The sequence below is a fragment of the Cygnus olor genome, chromosome 2 (assembly GCF_009769625.2).
Source record: "Cygnus olor isolate bCygOlo1 chromosome 2, bCygOlo1.pri.v2, whole genome shotgun sequence".
NCBI classification, from domain to species: Eukaryota; Metazoa; Chordata; class Aves; order Anseriformes; family Anatidae; genus Cygnus; species Cygnus olor.
Genome location: NC_049170.1, coordinates 157,123,375 through 157,144,796, shown reverse-complemented (window position 1 = coordinate 157,144,796; position 21,422 = coordinate 157,123,375). Strand labels below are relative to the sequence as shown.

At 48.9% G+C, this 21,422-nt stretch overlaps 1 long non-coding RNA gene across 3 annotated transcripts; it reads right to left on the bottom strand.

Annotated features, from left to right (window-relative positions):
- Positions 1–1,812: 1,812 nt before the first annotated feature.
- On the bottom strand, positions 1,813–20,630 carry LOC121065004. 3 transcript variants are annotated; one of them, XR_005816860.1, is made up of 5 exons: positions 20,097–20,630; positions 19,842–19,938; positions 4,592–4,919; positions 2,822–2,968; positions 1,813–2,170 (listed from the first exon to the last, which is right to left on the bottom strand). It is a non-coding gene; the product is annotated as an uncharacterized LOC121065004 (long non-coding RNA). The 3 variants fall into 3 exon arrangements; XR_005816859.1 differs by lacking the exons at positions 1,813–2,170; positions 2,822–2,968 and having other exon boundaries at positions 2,987–4,919; XR_005816858.1 differs by lacking the exons at positions 1,813–2,170; positions 2,822–2,968; positions 4,592–4,919 and adding an exon at positions 16,660–18,452.
- Positions 20,631–21,422: the final 792 nt, after the last annotated feature.

Here is a 21,422-nt window from a genome sequence, read left to right as displayed (position 1 = left end):
TCATCCTATGACAAACACTGCATAAAGCAAACAAATCAGTATTGTCATAATTAAAGCAAATTATTGGATGGCTTATCTATACAATCCTAACAGTTCTGCCACTGCTAACACCGTACCTGGCCTGCAGAGGTTTCAGCAAGTACTGGAGGGTATATAAATCCACGCAACATCAAAATTAGGCACAAAAGCCCTGCTGCCTCCCACAGTTGACAGGACTTGGAAGCCTCCAGGAGTTCTTCTCAAGGTTACTGCATGCCTACCAGAGACGAGAAAGCCTCATGCAATCATCCCAGCATCAGCCCTTTTAAACTTAAACCCCTTTTTAGGGTTTCTTTAGGGGTTTTTAAGCCCTTTTTTAGACAATCCTCCAGTTTTGCTCCAACATTTCTCTGACGTTTACAAAAGATAAAGCACCTCCTTTGTCTCTGCAGCGTCACATTCCAACCACAGACATTTGCTTTGTCTTTGTCTAACAGATTACTACACCCCACAATGCCAGATTTTTTTTTCTTTGTCCCAGCAAAGGTATTTGTAAACAGCAATGCATTCCTGCATTCCAAAAAAAATTAAATGACCCTGTCTCTTCCTATGAGGCATACTTCCACGGTCAGACTTTCTGGTGGCTGCCTTCTGAGCCTCTTCAGATGCTTCAGCTGCCTTTTCCAGGTAGGGGCATCAGTGAAAGATGGAGATGAGGGACAGATGGGTGTTAGTCCCCCAATTGACTTAATTTTTGTTTAATCTTTCCTTTATACGAGGGTGATACAGACACCGAGGGACACAGCTGGCACTCAAGGACCACAGGAGCATGGTGTATCCCTACCCACCACCCAGAGCTCCATGTCTGCCAGCACCAACGTGTATCCCTGACATTTACAGCATCTTTTCAGCCCCTACACTACCTGGCCAGTCCTGCTCTGCAAAGCCCACGTTCTCTGCATTTGGCAGCCACGAGTGCAGCTCTTCCAAGCCCACGAGGACTGCGGAGGGCTGTTCTCTGCATGTCATCTCTACAGCTGCCATGTTTAATGCCAGCAGGAGCAGCTGCCAGGACAGGGGATGCGGGTGTGCTACTTGCAACATGGTGTTGGTGATCAATAGAGCAGCTATTTGTCCTGCAAGCTCCTGGGGGCAAGAAAAATCAATTGGTTCTGCCAAGAGTATCTTGTAGGGTCACTTGATAGCAATGCTGAATAAGGGAGAAAGAGAGGAAAAGGGAGAGACACACAAAGCAGGGCAGGAGAGCTGCACAGAGGCACAGGTGTGCAGAGCAAGCATGACTGGTGATGTATCCTGTGTGTGTGTGCAGTTATAATGGGGTGATGGAGAAACAGGGCAAGGAGCCTGGCAGAGACAGCTGCAGGCAGGGAAATCCTCTCATCTGTGTAAGGCAGCAGGAGCCTGTGGGTTGTTAAATACACCAGCAAATTCCTGCTCTGTGATGTAAATCAGACATCACCCAAACCCAGGTCCAGAATCCACTGGCAGCCAGGGAGGATTTCAGTGAAGGGTTTGTGGTCTGTCCTGGACTGTTCCTGGAAGTCTTTCCCACCTGCTCCAGCTGCGTGCTGCAGTTGGTGCCTTCAAAAGAAAAAGCACTCCTGGTCCCCTGCCCTGGGGTTTGAGAGAGCTGAACAACTGGCTGAACACCTGAGGACCCCGGCACCTTGAGAAGCCCTGATTAAAGCAAGGTTAATGCAAGCCCAAAGGGGCAGGAGATCTCTTCATGCTCTCTCCAGCCTCCTCAAGGACACAATTTGCTTCCCATTCATGGCAGGGTGATTTTCCTCCGCAATCAGCAAAACACCTCTATGGATTAAATACGCTTTAATAGCTCTCCAGAGGAGCCTCTTTGACCACCTAGTGGAGCATAAAATCACAGGAAACAGCCTGGAGAATAGAAAAAGCTGTCAGGACACAGCCATAAATATTCTATTGCTTCTTTTTAGGCTTTTAGGCTTCAGCCTAGGAAGTGGCTCATCTCTCCTGCCAGGAACAGAGGACTCAGCACTGGGCAGGATCTGGCCCTGGGCGTTACATCAGAACAGGACTCCCATGCATCTCGGGCCCCTCCATCGTTCCAGGTTCTCACAGCCCATTTCAGTTGGGACATACGCAGTTAATTTTTCCACCAGTCCTGGTCTGTTTCTCCTCCAAGGATCAAGCAGAGCTGTGGGAGCAAGGAACTGTGATTTTCTGCCTTGTCCCCATAAGTCATAGTAACACTGCCACTTGTGCCATTAAGACCTACTCCCTCTGTGCCCTAAAAGGTGCTCAGCTGGGCCATGCCCAGTCCCAGAGCAGTCAGCACAAACGGCAGGGTTGGCTCGCTCTGGAGTAGGATTTTGACCCACATTTTAAATGAATACATTGAAAAATACACATATCTTTCAGCCAACGTGGGGAAGGGCACAGGGCCATGGCAAGCACACAGTGAGACGAAGGGCCAAGGCCAGGCAGGCTTACCACGGCTAAGCATTGAACCTCTCCACTCATATTCCTCCCAGTCTGCCCAGATCCCGACAAGCTTTTTTTCTGCCTTATTAGCAGCATTACAGCCATTCTACAATTTCTTCTCAAGCCTTACTCACACCACTGTGCCCAGTGTCAGTCAGTGAACCAGAAACCAGCCCTTCCCACACAGAGGTGAGATCCTAAATCTATCCTACAGCTATCATCTGACATGCCAGCAGCCACCGAGGGACTGTCACAGGAGCTGTCCCCCAGCATTCCCTTCCCAGGCTTTCTGGAGCAGCTCAGAGCAGTCCCGCACCAATTTTATTATGTTTAAGGAACTTTCCCAAGGCCACCTACGACTCACTTGCTCAGTCCAGGTGGCTGGTATCCTTGTTTTGCAGGAATTTTTCCATTTTCTCGTGTCTCTTCCCTTCCCACGGGAACAGGATGCCCGGACGATGAGATGCTGCGTGGTATTCTTCGCTCACATGAGCAGTTCTGGTTACATACACTGTTTAGGGAAATTTTATAAACACAACCAGCAGGTTTAAGGATTTTTTTATTTCAATTAAACACTTGGGGATAACAAAATGCCAAACTCCTAGAAAAGCATTAGTAAATCAGTAGATTTAAACCAGGTCAAGGAAAAATATTTTTTTTCCTTGGAAATCCTTTTTAGCTCTGTAAAATGCCACAGGGTGGGAAGAGGGAGGTTTGCTAAATTTCCCCAAAAGACTTCGCTGACCCACAACCATCTCTGCTGCATTGCACTGCTGCAAGGCAGGGAGGATCTGCCTCCACTACTGCTTTCTACAGCTTTTTTGGATACTCTGCAGCAGAGGGATTTCAACAAACAGCAAAGGCTCACAGCGCAGGCACAGAGAAAGGCTCCCAGACTGTGGCAGTGGTTTAAGAGGGCTGACACTGCCAGCCAAGTAGTGACCAAACCAAGCACTGCCCTCTGCTGAACACAGTCCGAAGTCCCCACAGAGATCCCAAAGATCCAGCTGGCCAGAAAATTAGGGCTGAAATCGTATTTTGCTGGGAGGATGGAGAAAAACGACCCCCTCCTATATTAGATCGTGAATTTCTCCTTCAAGTCTTCTGCCAAAGTCCTATATTTTGTGGCTTTCATGTCAAATCCCTGCTACAGGGTTGCATCTCTACAGTGCATTTAAATACACATCACTACGTAAGGCTGCTATTTTGTGCTCACCATCAAACTTGTTTGGTATTGATACCTTTCCACCAGCCATGCTGATTAAGGATTTTGGCAAGAGTATCAGAAAGAGAGAAAAGTTTCTGATGAGAATTACCACAGAAGTGCATCCAAACAGGTAAAGACACAGGGAACATACTACATTTGAGAGGAATCACCCACCGAAAGTGATATCTAAGGGAATTTGTGAAGTCTCCATCAAAATAAGACAAGCCTGGTTATCCTTCTCAAAGGCACACCAAGATCTAGCCATGGGGAGGAGGTGAAGTCTCTGGCCCCATTCAGTTGAAGGCCAGACTAGGTAACTGCAGTAACCTCCTTCAACTTCAGAACGCCAGTCGTTCTCTTGTCTGACATACTTTGGGCTGTTTCCCTCATTGAAAGAGCCTGAGGAGCTTAGAGGGTGATCTCATGCACACCTTCATGTGCTGGACCCCACAGAAACCACTGGTGGGTTCTTCCATCCCTGAGCTCCAGCCCACTGCTGGCAAAGGACCACACATAGCCAAGGACAAGAAGAATTCTTGTCCACCACCCGCAGCTTTTTGTACACCTATGCTGAGACCACCTGTCCCCAAAGCTCTGATGGTGAGGGGTTAGTCACCAGTGCCCCCAGAATGGATTGGGTGCTTGCTTCACACACTGCAATTTAGAGTAGGGCAGCCAAGCCCCAGGGCACAGCACACACAGATTCCTAAGGATTCATTTATTAAGGCTGCCAGCTAGGACTACCCTTGGCACCATCACTTGATTTATAACACACTTCTCAAACCAGCCCAGCCAGCCTGGAGCCAGGAAAGGAGCTGAGACCCAACAGCACAGCTCCGTGCCCTCCTTCTGGGACTGATCCTCTCTGGCTGCTGAAAGCAGAGATTTTCCCATCCAGCCACCAGACTGGTCCTGCTCCCACCTTACCCCAGGTGCCTTGGGCTGTGCCTTGCCACCACTGGTTTAGCAGCACCATGCCATTTAGCTGAGCTGGGCTGGTCTTTCAGCGTCCTTGTGGCCTCTTCTCTGGACACACAGTGCAAGAAGTGCCTGAGAGCTCCCTTGTCTTACCACCCTGGAGACCCCAGGGTTACAGACTGGTAACACACAGGGTTACAGACTGATGGACACCTCCTTATTCCACTGGTGGGCTTCCCTGACATTTCAGAGACATCAGCCCATGCTTGATGCCCTCTGGAGTTCCGACATTTTCTAAGAGATTGCTGCAGTTGGTCCCCCATGCTGCTTTTAGCTGCTGAAAGAAAAAAAAATGTCAGAGCTTGTGGGAAATCATATTTAACACAGCACCAGGTGAAGGAAAATAAATGTTAGCCCCTACGTAGAAGGAGGATGGAGGCAGAAGGTTGCGCATCTCTCCTCAGGGCTCTTCAGCATTTGCTGAAAGGGGTCTCTCTGCCATTTGCCGGAGAAGCTGGCTTTGCCAACGCAACCCACACACAACACTTTTCATGCTAAACTCCCACGCCAGACCCTATATCCAGACCTGGGCAGCCTCCTTCTCCCCAGGATGCGTCCCCCACAGCTATGGTGGCACCCATTAACAAGACCTCACCAAGACACCACAGACCCAGGACCCCGCCCATGAGCCAAATCGTTCTCCCTCCTAAATGTCCTCAGCTCTTGCCCATGTCCTCAGCCAGAACCCATCCCACTCTCCACACCATATTTCTGGTGCAGTTTTAACGGCGCTGCTGAGCCTTGGTTCAGAGAGCAGGATCTGCCCCCAGACACCTCAGCCTGAGGCGGGCATGGCCGTGCTCACGTCCACGGGCACTGAGAGCTGGGAATCTGATTTCTGGACCTTGCCACCGGGACTCACGAAAGGAAGGCAGCAGGCTTCCCTGCCCCGGCGCCATGGGGGAAGCTGAGGGGAGAAGGGAGACGGGAAGAAGGAGATGGGAGAGAGGGAGATGGGAGAGCCGCCGCCCGCCATGGCCGCAAGATGGCGCTGCGGGAAAGGCCGAGGGCAGCCATCCCGCCGGCGATGGGGGGATCCTCAGTGACAGGAATGCCGGCCCCTCGGTGGCAGGGCTCAAACATGGTCCCCACATGGTGGCAGGGCTCAGACTCTGTCACCTCAGAGGCAGGCCCCCAGCTCAGCCCCTCGGTGGCAGGGCTCTGACCCCTTCTCTTCGGTAGCAAGGCTCAGCCCCTATCCTCTCCCACTGCCCACGGTCAGGCATGGAGCCTTGGCAAGGTCTTGACAGCCATGGGCAAGGGGACAGCCACTTTGTTCTCCCCTTCCCTCAGCAAGGGAGTGGACTCAGGAATGGGGGAGCCCAAAGGTTGCTCTGAGCACCCCCTGCTCCCCTCCATTTGAGAGGTGAGGGACGGGGACACACCGCTCCTCTTCACCCACTTCGGCACATAACACAGCCAAGGTTTGGCCCCATGCTCTCAGCCATTTTGGGTATCAAACCGCCCCAAAAGCTCCCAAAAGCAGTGGCAGCCAGGCTTATGTCAAGGTCAAGGCGGGAATTGTCTCCGGGTGATGCCGTGCAGGGGCAGCCCCTCTAGCTAAGCACGTGGAAGGGATGCAGCCCTGTGACAGACCCTGCTTGTCTTTGGGGGATGCTGGCATCTTTACAAGAAAAGTTCCCCTGTTCTTGCCATGGGATACTGTTGCATAGGTGACCCTGGCATAGTCCTGGGATAACTCTTCCCACTAGAAGTCCTTCCTCTTTAACTCCCTCTGGCCCTGATTCAGTCTAAATGACTCCATTTGTCTTGCAGGTACATGGGGAATCACTGTGTCCTGCCTTGCCTGCCAGGCTGCATTCAGCGTCTTAGACATACCTGGCTAGAGCTGTTTTAAGGCTCTGAGGCTCTCATCCACCCCAGGGACAAGTGGTCTAAGCCCAGGCCTCCAAATGAAGTGCAGTTAGTATATGGCCTGGGTGCACAACAGGACCCAGGACTTGGAAATGCTCTGGGTATCACAGACAGCATGTGTGGGAACCCCTCAGCTCCAGGGAAAACCTGCACACCCTGCATTACGCTCTAGCAGTTTCCTGTCTGAAGCTGTTTTATTTGTCATCTTCTGGGATTGCTAGTAAATCAGGGGAAAATAAAGCTGTGACTTATCCCTTCCATTCTCAGACACAAAGTACTCCTTCACTGGGAATTTCCTTTGGGTTGCCAAGTCACTACAGAAGGAAAAGGAAAGGTTCTGATGGAAATAAGTCACCACAAATCAATCCTGTGAACCACTTGCTTTGGAGTGCATCTCCAGACCAGACTATCTAAGTCGCTTTGTGCATTTTCCCCAGGCACTATGTATGTCTGAAAGAGCCCAAAGAAGCCCTATTCAAAGTTTTGCTCCACTACCACCCTCCATGTGCAGCACAAAACACAGTACAGTGTCCCAAGCAGTTCTCATCAAGGAGACGCTTGAAATACAAAGGACTAAAAGCCTCCAAGGACCATATGCTATTGCAAAAAGGCAGGAGACAGCAAGTGTCTTGCCAAGGTCATGGGTCCCTGTCAAATGATGTCACCCTCTGCATTACAGAGAAGGAAGGACCCAGCCCAGTTCCTCTCTGACGTTAGGTCTTACTCTGGGATAAATTTTGGGGGTGTGGACCATTCAGAACATTTCTCTCTCCTTCTAAAAGCAAAAGTGGAGTGCTTGCCCTCCCCCACAACCAGCTATTTTTACTTGGGCTTGTCCCGAGTGGTCACAGGGAAGGGAGAGAAAAGAGCCCCCAAAATAAATCAAACCCAAAGCCAGGTTCTGCATTAAGGAGGAAAGGTTTCCTCCCTCCTAGCAGAAACCCTGAAACATGGGAACAATTCAACACGGTGAAAACAGCATGTAGCATGTAGCTGAGAACAGTAAAGAGCATTCCCCTTCCAATGCCCTCGTGTGGATATCAACAAATCCCACACCCTCATCCAGATGCTTCACCTCTGCCTGTGGGAGGCACCTCTCCTGTGCAGACCCTTCCTCTGCGTCACCTGTCTGCACACTGAAACAGGTTTCGTGCCTGTTTTTGGAAACCTTTTCTAATGTACTACTGAGGCTTACTAATATTATCGTCCCTCTCAAGCCAAAGATGTTCACGTCCAGTATATCCCCATTTGATCCTCCACCAATGCTATCTTTTAGCATAAATACCTCTCATATCCTGATGTGCTTACAAAGAGCATCTTTCAGCCCTGGTTGACCAAGTGGTCCATATGCTCTTCTCACAAAATAGATCCCCCATTTCCCTGGTCATCCAAGGGACAGTCCAAGCTCCCTGAGACTGTGTGCAACACTCTGGGAACCAGCTGGTAACCCCCGATGCTTAATTCCTCCTTGGTTTCCCTTAGGCATAGAGATTTTCATGTCTTAGAATGCAGCAAGGGAGCAAATATTTCTATTATCTCCTTTCTCCCTCTGATTGTACATGCCTCTCCCCATGACACATAGCCTGCTGCAAGGCCATGAGGCATCCATATGCTGGGAACATTTTATGACGTTCCTTTCCTAATCCATTTGAACCCTAACAATTTGACAGGTCAGGCAAACCTAACAGGTTTTGCTACCAGCTGGCGGAGCAGAACAGAAGAGCTCATCCCTCTTTAAGTAGGACCCAAAGGACCAGGAGGCCATCCCAGCCTCCAGCCCTGTGAAATGCACAATTTGGTGGGCTGCTCAGGGAGACAATCACCAGTAATCCCGGAGCCTTCCCTATAATTCACACTCCTTCAGACAGGGCACGTAACTTGCCTGTGATTCATCTCATCCTCGGGCAAGCTGCCACAAAGGAAGAACATTCAAAATGGCCCACGATGACTCTCCATTGCTTCGCTCCAAATAAAACAAGAGAAGCAGAGGCAGCTGCAGAGCCTATTTCAAAACACAGAGCCACGGCGAAATGGTGACACAGCAATTCACCCAAGCCCAAAACACTGCAAGGCTCTGACATAAGCAGCCTTTTTTACAACCCAACCTACAGAGGTGGGGGAGCTCGCCTGGCTGGTGATTTGATCTGTTTCTGAGTGACAAGTCAATGGAGAAAAATGTGGTGATGCATCGCAGTCAGAGACAGTTGCATGCAGCAGCCAGGCAACTCCAGAAATTGACCCTTTTCCCTTTTAAGTAATTTTTGTATCCTGGAGATCGCTTCTATTCTGTAGAAAGAGAAGCCCCCAGCCTTACAGAAGAAGTTTATACTCCAAGGAGGAAGTTCAGTGAGTGACTACATCTAGCTGAATAACCATACGGAGAAATGATACTGCTTTGGCACGGCAGTCCTGGGGCTCTTTATATCCTCCACCCTAAAACATCACCCTGCTCTTCTAGATCTTACTGTTTTCTAAGCATTCTTGCTTAAACCACATTAAACCTGCATGTTGATACTGAGAGTCAGAATTAAAACAAACAGGTTTCTATGTAGCTTCATCCACTTTGACCTGGTTTAATACGCACACTTTAAGTTCGCCCCTTTGGGTAGTCCTGTTTAGCTTGGAAAGTTGGCTCTGCAGGAATGAGCTCCCCAGCAATGGATCTGTGTTAGTTCTTTGTTCCAAACCACAGTTTTCTCTGTGCTTTAGTTTAGTATGGTTTTAGAAGTGGAAGTTCTGAAAACCCCAGTGGGAAGGGTTAACGTGGCTCGTATTTGTAGGGTGCTATCTACATCCTAGCTGGAGATGATTTCAACATAAGCGTTGCCTGTATCTACCCTCCCCTGCATTTGCTGACATGGGATCAGCCTAATCCTCTTCCCAATCACACCCATCTGGTGAGCTGAGCCTAACCCTTTAGATCTGAGCTGATACCAAAGACATCGTACGGGAGGGCAGAGAGACACGTGGAGCAGAGCACATACAGCTACACCCATCCAGGGAAAGGAGCCGGCACAAGCCGGCAAGAACGGAATGAATGGGGCAGGGCTGTTGGTTAGATAGGGTGTCCTCAGAGGCTGTGGGGTTTAATGGCAAGTCTCAGACCATGGCGACTGAAAAGAGGTGGAGAGTGCTAACAGCTCGAACAGTGGTCGAGTAGGTGCTCAGCCTTCATTCCAGCCTCTGTACGGAGAGAAACGGGGTACAAATGTCAGCCCCTTTGCTCCCCGAGGAGCCAACACCCAAGTCAATCTCGTCAGCGGAGGATGACCCCAGCCATGGACAGGAAGAGGACAAGGTACAAGTGCATCCCAAATAATCTTTCCTGCTGACAGTGCAGGAGCCAGCAATGCATAACGGTGTGCACGTAGGTAACTGCCAAAACAGAAAGCATGGTGGATGTCTTCAGGTGGACTATCAAGCACTTGAAGGGAAGCTCACAGTAAGGCAGAAGGAGCTACTGTATTTTTTTTAAGTGTAAATTGTGCCCTTGCTTGTGTGTATAGATCCAGTTCCCCATGGGCTGGAAACCTCACGTTCTCAGGAACTTGCAAGCTGATTGTATCATCATAAAAGCCCAGTCCTCATTAAACCAAGCAGGTGCTCGGTTTGAAGGAAGCCGTTGTGCGCTCATCTTAAGACACCAACTTCTCCAAGGTGCTTTCAGTTGTGGTGGTTTGCTTGGAGAGTCCCCCCATCCTAGTTCTGGGAGAAGGTTCAAGTCCGCCCAAGGTTGTAACCAATCAGCGAAATTAGCAGCGGCTTCATCTCAGTTAACCTCAAATTGCCTATGTCTACACAGACGCACCTTGAAGCAATTGAGCTCAAGCTTTTCCTTGGCACCGGATCAAGCACCATAAATTTGCATTTGAGTTTTAGCTCGCACTGCACATAAAGTTTATCCAGGCAACAGGCACACATGAGCATTTACGAGCTGCTTCCCTTCCTTCTTCCTATTTCCACAGAAAATTGCTGAGGAGTGTTCCTGATGGCCTTTTGAAGCACAAGTGGTCAAAATATATCGGTATGGTATTTATAGGCTGTTGAGGCAGTAGAAATAAAAATAAGAACCTGCTACTTTGCTGCAAAGCTCAGGTTCGGTCTACAACAACACGTGCTGTTTGCAAGCACCTCCACACACAGCACAAGACCTTATCTGTGCAGAGGTTATGTTCATGTAACAAGTGGTCAGTATAGCAGGGGGCAATACATGCAAAATGTTCCCATCACCATCACCGTTCCCAGCATTTGGAGGCATGGAGGTCATCGTGGATGCATTTGTGCACCCAGCTTTGGCCACAGTCCCATTGCCTTCCCCACCAGGAGAAGCAGGCAGATGGAAAAATCACCCTGGGAATTGCAGCTCGGTGCAGGGCAGGAGCTGCTGATGCAATTTGTTTGTATGAACTTTGCTTTTGGGATTGTCCCGCGTTGCATCACGATGTCGAGAAGAGCCTGATGGCCCGTGTGGCCTGCTAGATCTGATTCAACCACCGAAGCTTGCAAAGACCTTGAGGTTTTTTGCAGATCAGCACAAACCATTTTATGGTGTTTTTTTGGTCGTCGGGAGCGTAGCCATTGTATTGCAAGATGCAAACCTCGCTCTACCTGATATAATTTGACCCAACTGCAGGTCCATGGAGGCAGCTGAGACCAGCCAAAGCACAGAACAATTCTTGCTCTGTGCTGCCAAGGATGGAGCCTGCTGAAGATCACTCTCTGAGTTTGCTCTGTGGACTCTCTGCCCTCATTAAAGCAAAAAGAGGTCTTCTCTCAGTGCCTGTTTCCAGCCCCTAAGACCAGGAATCACATCTTTGCCCTTGCTGCCATTGTAGCAGTTACCACAGAGCATTAGGAGCATCCCTTCTCTGGAGGAGTGGGGCATGAGTGAGAACACGTCCACGCATTTTTGCACTCACTACCTGACTATTATGAGGTCTTTTATGTTCCACAGGCCACGAACCATCCCGTTATCATCAGCCATAAAGCAGTTCGATCCAGCAGCACAAACACTGGTCTGCAGGTGTTTCTGGCAGGGGATGGACTGGGGAGGGCAGATCGTACAAAGAAATGAATTAATGGTTAACATTCAGGGAGGCTTTTTGCACGTAAATAGCAGTGTCAGCAACTCTTTATTCTTGCAAAATGTAGCTGCAGATGTACTGTGGCCAAGATCTCTTCTATAGTGCCCTAAAACTGGCAGCAATAGGGTGCTGGGATGTGTACCTGTAAAAAAGCATGCATGGAAAGTCAAAGAGCCTTAATGCAGCCAGACAGACACGTGCCAGGTGCTCCCCTTTATCTCCAGGACTTTGCCTTGTTGTTCCATTCTTCACCCCACAAAGCCCTGCAGAAGGACAGCCTTGCCTTCACCAGCAACATGTTACAAAACCTCAGAAAGGTTGCAAGGCCCCGAGGCCTCTTTGGGAGCTGGAGGAACACAGGCCAAAGGCGGATGTCTGTGCACGTGGGGAACAAGTTGTGCTGAGAGCTTCCAGCCTTCAGTCTCCTCCTGTGGGGATAACACCCGCTGAGCACATTTGTCCCTGCACGTGAATGATGTCTGGAGGAGGTTGGCTGAAATCTGGCGTGGAGGAGAGCACAAGCTGAGCTGCAGCAGGTGCCTGCTCAGCCACCAGCCAGCCAAAATCCTCTTTTGTCTCCCCTTGAAAAACGGTGATGAGATTCCCCCTCAACCTCTTGTGAAGGTAGGGAAACACTGGGGGGTCTTGGCAAAAGACTCAGTGAGATTTCTGGGACTTGCTTAGCTAGCCCACACATCTGTAGCTGGACTGCGTTTCTCAGGTCAAAAGGAGAGGCTAGGTTTTCTTGACATGTGTGAGGCTTAAAATTCACAGTTCCCTTCATCGTTTCTGGTTCTTTAGAATCATAGATTCATAGAATATCCCGGGTTGGAAGGGACCCATAAGGATCATCAAGTCCAACTCCTGCATTAGCACTTTGGAAAAATCCTTCTCTGCTCCACTTCTCCTTTCCATCTGAAAGTGTTCACTCTTGGATCCAGGTGCTGTGATGTGACTTGGATGCTGTCAAGAAATAACGGACTGCCCTGCTAAAATGACAACGGGTCCCTTGCTTTTAAAACACAAGTCATTGGTATTGATATATATGGCAATAACAATATTATTGTATTCTGGTTCCATCCCTCTTTAATCTGATTTCTTCCCCACTGCCCTGGACATAGACACTTGCAGATGTAATGCTGCTCTCCCATCTTCTGATAAATCCTCCCACACACAGCTACCCTCATAGATCATTGCAAGGGTGTTTTTTTTTTCTCTCTCTTTTTTTCCTTTCAAACCATTAAGACGTGAAACAATTTTTACGTCCATCACTGCTTCTAATTTTCAGACTATTTTCCGTGGCTGCCTCGAAAGACGAGAGAAAGCCGACAGCCCAGGACCGCTCCCGTAGCTGCTGTCTGGTCGCCCAGCCTGTGGCCGTCCCCATTGATTTCACAGCAGAGACCAAACGGGAGGATGGAAAAAAAAGACACAATCATAAAAACTTCCAGAGACTCGCTCCCTTCTCTAGCACCTTCCCAGACCACAGCAGTTATTACTATGACCAGCGTAAGAGTCAGGCAGAGGCATCTAGAAAAAAAATGTGTCTCCAAACCCTTCAAAAGCCCTCTGCAACATCGCTGCCTGGCCAAGCTCTCATTGCACCCTGGGCCAGGAAGGGCTGCAGTGATGTACTGGTTCTCTAACAGATATAAAACACGCGTTGCCTAATGCCAGCTCTTTTCCCTTGGCCTGCTTGTAAGAAAAGATATCAGAGTCACTCAGTCCTCACCTGGCCCCACAGTCAGTGCAGGGAAGACGCTTTTCCCTTGCAAAAGCAACACGACCATATCAGCTGAAATAATACCTGCAGGGTTTAAGCATCTGGTGCTACACTTTATGAAAATGCTGGGCCAGACTCTGGTATAAGTGGATATAGCACCACCTAAGTTGTTTAAGCTGCAGTAAATGAGAAAGGATCAGGATTCTTTGCCTCTGGTGCATCCCTGCATGTGTTGTGACTTAGTAAGTAATAGCTAAGAAAAACATTGAGTCTCCCAGCCTCGGTGCTGTGCGGAATATCGAAGTTATTTCACCAGGAGTGCAATAACATGACTTTCCCCGTCCTTCATAATCATAAAAATGTCCTCACCTCCCACAGCCAGGGAAACGGCGAAGTCATTTATCCCCTAAATTACACCGAAGTCAACAGAAGCCGCAGAGTCCTTGTTTTACCCGACGTGCCACTTGGAAAGGAGCAACGTGAGAGCCTCTGTCATGGTAACTGCTCGTCCCTAGCAGACGAGCTGTCTCCAGGCCTCTCCGATTACATCTTTACCGTTATAATTCACATCCTGCACCTATCAGCGATAAGGTCGATAGCAGCAAGTACAATGGGAGCTGCTGAGAACTCTGTTGTTGCACATGCTCCCGCCGACACTCGCTGTGCTACAGAGACCAAAAATAACTTCCTGGTCTCCCAGAGCGGCACGGAAAATATTTCCCTGTATTTTCTGGGTTATGGATAACTTCCCTTCTTTAGGTTTATGGTAGCTGTTCCTCCAGGATAGCTGAACACAAATATCCCTTGGGGGCATGTGCCATTTTCCCCTGCACTCTGCAGAAGTGCTCTCACCCCAGAGACCTTCACGCCCTCTTTACAAGGGCAGAAAATCACTATCCTTTCTCTGTCTTTTATGCTTACGAAGCATTTACTCAATATTTCTCCTTTTCTTTCTTTTTTTTTTCAACATCCTCAGCTTTATCTTCTTACTAGAAATCTCCTAATACTTTTATGTGAGCTCTCAGTGCGTGCTCATAGCAGAGAGCAGCAACACTGCTTGTGCCCTCTGTTGTTACTCTAAATTAAATATATGCAACCCCTGAAACTCCCAGAGGCTCTTCTAATTTTTTAAGCAAGAAAAGGAAAAAAAAAGTGTTCCAGGAGCTCCAATTCTTCCCCCAGAGCAACCACATCTGCAATTGCTAAACAGCACCAGAGCAATGGACCACGAAAATCAGGGTTTGCCCCGTATTTTAGGCAGGGAGTGGTTTCTTATGGGATAAGTTGTGTCCTCACTGCTTAGACTTTGTGGGTTTGTTTCTTTCTACTCCAGGAGCTTTCTATCAGCTGCTGTTATTGACATAAATTAGAGTTAACCCAGGCAGGGACTTTCTCCCTCTTTCCTCTTAATAACATCCCCTGTTCTTATCTTTCGTCTGATGCATGAAAATTATCAGAAAAAAAAAAAAAAAAAAAAGAAAAAAAAAGAAAAAAAACATTACTTCTACTCAAGCACTCCAGCTTTTTTGCTTCTCCCTCCCACTTTTCCCATTTCTTCCCATGCTATCTCTGACTGCCTTTGTATTGCTTTGAGCTCCAGCGGCGAATGCAGAGATCGTCCCTGTGTGCTGGCATGGTCTGTTCTGCTTAAAAGTTCTCAAATTATCCTTGGTGGTCTGCAATTTGTTTCCAATGCACAGTTGTAAACTCCAGAACTGCAGTGAGAAGGGGTAGGAACAGGATGTGAGAGTCTGGCCAGGTTGAGAGTGAGCAGAAAAGGGTATCCAGGGGCCTTTGTGAAGGTCAAGTCCTGTAGATAAGCCACCATATCATAAAAGCCATTAGCACTAATTGTTTTTCCAGCAGGAATCCCTGTCCCTTTTCCACCGTGTATATGAAAATACAACTCATACACACAAGGGGTGAACCTAGAACTGCTATTGCAGTCACATCTGGACGCCTCAGCAGCCAGAAAGGCCCCATAGTGATATCTTACATGGATACACATCGTAAGTCCTGACCCCAAGTAGGATAAACAGGCAGAGCAGAGCAGGAACAGGCAAATTTATTACTCCACTGGCCACGGAGAGGGATTCCTTTGCTGGGGCTGATTGGTCTGGCTGTCCCCAGACTCCCGGAACAGCACATGAACTCCTGCATTTTCACGGATGCTAAAGGCTTTGACATTCCCTGATCCAGCTGCAAAAAACACCAGCTTTTTTGACAGTGTGGTAATGACTCATTGTCAGAGCAAACATCTGTGTCTCATCTAACATATGGTGCAGCACAAAAAGGGACCGCGTTATTCTGTAAGGAAACCAACAATGACCTGCTGATCAGGCCAAGAGGAGGCAGGCTTCAAGCTGGTTTGCACTGCTCTGCAGTCTCCAGAGCACCATTAATACGTACAGGGACGTGAGGGACCTGGAACCAGTACTGCATACCCTTTTCTGACCTCATACACAGCATCCAAGTCAGAGCTGTTGAACACCAGAACTTGTGAGCAGCCAGCTGCCTGGGGAAGCAAGCCCAGATGTACTAGGAAGGGCTGGGTTTTGTAGGGCGGGAGTAGGATCTCCTTTAAAAGGTAAATTTCCCAACAAACACTTGGACTTCAAGAAGTTCAAGAAGCTTTGCATGCCTAATTCTGCCTGTCCCTGTGAGCTCAGGCCAGACACATGAAGTCAGCCATGGGGTGGCAATTCTCTCTGGGGGCTGGGAGCCTGGATATCATGCTGACGTGGTTATTTAGCCTCTGGGTACCTCCTGCTCAAGGCCCTGGCTTTACACTGAGCAAGCTGGCCTCAGGTCCCCAGTGTCACCAAAGTCACTGGCCAGCATCTGTTAGGGAAAACTGAGCATCCTACTATATTGTCACCAACATGGCACCCCCTAGGCCCAGCCTCGTGCTCCCTGCAAGGACTGCTATGGGGGGTCAGACCAGGTTACTCAGGGCTTTACTCAACCCGGTCTCCAAAACCTCAAAGGATGGAGACTGCACATCTGGTCCCCCTGCTTATCTTGTCCTCATGGGGAAAAGTCAGCCTGACAAGGTCGGACCTACCCTCCAAAAACTGAGTGTTTATGTACTTTTTGATGTACTTTTGATGTCCTGTCTCGTCTGTCCAGACCAAAAGTTGATCTGGGGGGTCCCAGTGAGCAAACCCCTGGCTCCTTACCCCATCAGCCACAGGTAGCCCCAGTTTGTTGAACATAGGGGCTGCAGAGCCACTGGATTTCAGCCCATAACACCTGCACCCAGGACCGAGGAAGACTGGCAAGACCCTGTACATTGGGTCTAGAGACATCAAACATGAGGCTAAAAGAGTCCGGTGTTGTATTTGCTTCCTCTACTCATTGCCAGCCTGCTCCTGTCTTTCCAAGAGCTCTAATTCCCCTGCCTGACAGCTTCCTTTTATTAGCAGTGGATCTCCCCTTCCTTTGAGGCAGCCAGAGTCACAACGCTGCAGGCCAAACCAGAGCTTCCATTCCCCAGGACGTGCTTGTTTGGTGGCTTGGCCTCCTGATCCAGGCTCTGAAGGAAGGATGAAGCAGAAGCTCCTGCTTCAAAAGGTGCCTCCACACCACCAACAGAAGGATCTTGGTGGTCACAGCTTTCAAAGGGACCTAGAGAGGTCTGACTCAGCTACTGCTGCTGGGTAAAAAACAGCCCAGAGGAAAGGGGAAACCAGCTTCTGGTTGCAGAATCTGTGTGGGGCTGGACACTTCTGCTTTCACACAGGCGTGCCATGAGGTGGTTCACGTCGCTCACTCACACGTCAGTAGGCCCAATGCAGGCCCAACACAGCCAGGGGTCTCCCTCAGGGGGTTTGGTGGACACTGAGGAGACCAGGAACATCTTTCCAGGGAACTGCCTGGTGTTTGCTACTTCAGCTCTAACAAGGCCCAGCTGGTGTGAGGTGCTCCAAGTGAGAGACCGGAAAGCTCCCCAGACTGCTGGAGGCCTGGGTTGGTTTACGAGTGAGACGCATGGCCCTGGGGAACATAAGGACTTCTGAAAATCCAGCAGAGCACTTCAGCCTTGATTTCCAGCTCCTGCTTCTGAAAGCCTTGCTTTGGAGTCTTCAGGCTGGGATGTCCCAACACCTGGCCACCACCGAGCCCATGAAGATTGCCATGGAGAAATCTCCCTCCTTCCCTCCCAGCCAGCCCCACAAGTGCTGCCCAAAGTTTCAGGCAGTGATTTTGGGCCCTGCACCACCGTCTCTCCCAGCACACATCCCCTCACCTGCATCCCGACAGCCTTCTCTTCCTTAACTCCAAGCCCCATCTGCTGTCTGGACCAAACCCATAACAGCGTACATGGATCTGTGGCCATTTCTCACCCCCTATGGGTGGCCCACCAATACCATGAGGCAGCTGACTTCACACCAACCTCCTCCCACAGCTTTGTCCTCCACCCCAAGCCAGGTCCCCCACTAAACCCACCTTCTACTCCCTCCTTCTTCTCTCCTCAAACCAAGACCCCAACCCTTAGCTTCTGCTCTGCACCTCTGTGGCCCTGTCCTCCTCAAGCGGGGCCTTCCCTACACCCATCCAATAAATCTCACCAGCCTTCTTTTTCCTTCCCATGACTTGTACCTCCTCCATAGCCCAGCCCATAGTTGTTTTGGAGCCAACCCACCCCACTGCAGGGAACCATTTGGTTTACTCCTGTTCTCTTATGGGATCAGATGTGACAGCAATGAACACAACAGAAAAGCTGTCACTAGGGGCAATGTACGGAGACTGGACTTCAGATCTAATGACTTAGAATCATTTCATGTGTTAATCATTCTTCTTTGTTGTTCTTTATCCAAGTTGAAGCTAAATCTTAATCTCCTTAATCTCACTATTTCCATGTGAAAGGTCTCCGGGCAATGTGGGAGATAAACTCATATATTTCTCTTAGAAGTTGTGTCAAGGAGCACGACGGGAAGATCCGCATAGGCAGGATTTTTTTAGCAACAGTCCCCGAGGGTGCGAAAGCCGTGTTCTTTTTTCAAACCTGATTAATTCTGCATCACTTGGGCACATTACAGACACCATTTTCTTGAAGTCTACAACGTATTCCCTGGGCCACAGCTGCTGCTTCTGCCACTGCTTGCTATTTCTGGAGTGATTGCATCTGACAAATAGCAATGGGAGAGATTTCAGCAATGACTCAGAGGCAAAGGCAATTCCACATCCAATTTTACATCCAATGAAAGCTTTTCACTGGCTGCAGACATGTGAATGAATGAGGCTTCTTCCTGCCCCAAAAGTCTCTTGGGATCTTATTGAATGTCACATCTCAAGCTATGGGCACTCCATCGCCCTTCAGCTTTTCTCCTTTCCAGGCACAAGGGACAATGACTGTCAAGCCCTCATGAAATTTCTTGGGTTTCTCCCCGTTTAGTGACAATGTGCTGGGTTCGGATGTACTCTTTTGCCCTCTGGAGGAGCTGCCAGTGCTGGGTCTCTCCATACTGTCCCACTTCTGTGAGTCACCAGGATTTACTCACTGCCATTCGTCTCCAAGTCCGAGTGTCTTGTGACAATGCACAAAGATGTGCTGAGATTTTGTCAATTTGCTCATCTAAGGGCCATTTACACCTGCCATTTGTGCAGCCCTTCTGCTGTGGGTCCCTTCTGGTGCTTCCACATCGATCTTCATCCATTCTCCATTCTTGCCAATCTCAACATTTCCATCAGAACATCAAGCAGGGTCAGCAGGGACAGGCACAGCAGTGACTGCTCTGCCACCTGCAGGACCCTTTGCCCTTCTAATGTAGACCTAGAGAGCCCTTGTCCTCCCCTATAGGTAAAGTTGCCCTGTTATCCCATCCCTGCTAGTTCTCCACCTCTGCTTCTGCTTCTGGAACCAAGGAGCATCACCCATATCGCATAGCACAGTAACAGAGTCCCACACCAGACTGTGTCTGCAATCCCAGCAAACCACGTGGACAGGAGCTGCTGTTTCTCCAAGATTTTAGTTTGCAGAATTTGGATTTGTTCCACATTAGAGCAATACTCCAAATGTTTTGGCTCTTTTTTCCATAGAGGAAAATTAATGTGGCAGGTGACGTAGAGGAAGATGGAAGGGGGATTTCTTTTTTTTTTTTTTTTTTTTATTTGAGGCTCAGTTTTAATGGCCTAACTTTGTGTTAAAACACCAGTATTTCACAAGTTGCAAACAGCCTTCTCAAAATACAGAGTCAAAAAAAAAAATCTATGAGAAATACTAAATCTCAGCTTTTCTCTGTCATGAGAAAGTGGCTGAAACCCCCCAGCTCCAGGAAACCCATACTTTGCAGTGGAGACATATTGACCCCCCAAGGGCATATTGACCCCCCAAGAGGAAAATCTGCATATATCTGCAAATATTCCTTATATTCTTGCCATAATTCCCAAACTTGAAATTACACATTTGTTCATCGCTTCCACTTCTAGAATTTTCCCATTCTGTGACTTTTTTCTCGCTTCAGGAAAAGCCTTGAGCACCTTCACAGAGAGATGTGCAGCAGGTCACTCTTACCTCCTGTGGTCTGAGTCAGGCTGAGCCTTCTCCTCGTGGCTTTGTGAAAGTAACGTGACTCACAACACCGAATCACTGCCCTCCGATTCCAGGAGGACTAATAGCAGAAAAGGTAATTAGCACGTTGGAGGATCAACAGTAATTACTGGTATGTATTAACACCTACTATTACCATCATTGTTATTAATATCAATAATGGTATGAGAGTAATTGTTGTGATTCTTGTGGCAATTAGAAGAGTAATTTTGTTATTACTGTTATTTTGTGCCTGTAGCCCTGAAGCACCTCGGAGTCCTTGCCATGAGAAGAGCTGGCCGCGATGGCGCCAGCCCCAAAGCCAAAGCCAAGAGGCAGCGTGGGGAGATGCTGAAATGGAGATGAAGGAGGTGGGGACGCGAGATGGTGTCATCAGCACACGGGCATGAGCAAACAGGTGCTAACGTGCCAGCTGAGGAGTCAGGCGATCCAGAGGCGTTCCCCATCTCCACCACAACCTTCCCTGTGTGACATCAAAGGAGGCGTTTGGAATGCCATCGGGGAAAGGAGGCAGCTGCAGGTTATGGTGCTTAATTGTAGGTGTCTCCATGGGTGTAGGTGCCTGAGCTCACTTTACAGCCACCAGGGACCAGATCGGAGCTGCCAGTGGAGACTAATAAGCGATTTAACTGACTGAGTGTACAGCTAACCCACCTGCCTAAACATAAGCACGATAGACATCAATTATATCGATAAAAACAGAAGAGTTCAGTTTGGTGGTAAAGCCATGATGCTCAGCTCCTGATTTAAGTTACAGTGGGTAAAGCCATGATGCTCAGCTCCTGATTTAAGTTACAGTGCTGGGCTCCCACCTGAATCTAGTTTTTATTCATCTCTGGATGTAAGATCTCCAAATGGGTGAGCCAAACACTATATATATATATGTGTGTTCTGCATAGCTCACATGGTTCTGTCCTCTCTCGGCTGCAAAATGAAAATAACTTGCTGTGCCTGGGCCTCTCTCTCCAGAATTTAAGAAGTCACAGAGGAAAAGATATTCATATCGGTTCAGCAATCCAGCAGAGCCAAGAAACAGTTGTACTGTCATAAGCGAGAAGAAAAACAAAATGTGATGGAGGCTCAAAAGCAGAGGAACAAGGAGGGGAATTTCTTAAGCCAGTTTCACCACAAAAAAAAAAAAAAAAAAAAAAACAGCATCTTGTTAAATGGTACCCTGTTGCTGCCTGCCTGGACAGTGGTGTCCTCCTCCTCCCAACGTCTCCTCTAACCTGAATTATCCTGGGACTGCAGAATCCTACAACAAACCCCAGACGTCCCCCTATGAATGTTGTGCCCACCAGCACAACCTCATGGCAGGAAGGGTGCTCTAAGGGGCAGGGGTTTTTTGCTTCCAGGATAATGGCATATGTGTGTCCTTTGTTCATATTTTCTCCATGCCAGGGGTGCTGGAGGGCCCTGTCCTGCCTACCAACCCCAGGTTGGCCTGGGCAGACCTGGCGCTGAGGCAGGGTGGCCAGGGCACAGCACCACCTCGATCCAACCACGCAGCAGAGCCAGAGCATTATCTTTGGTCCCTCTCCAGCA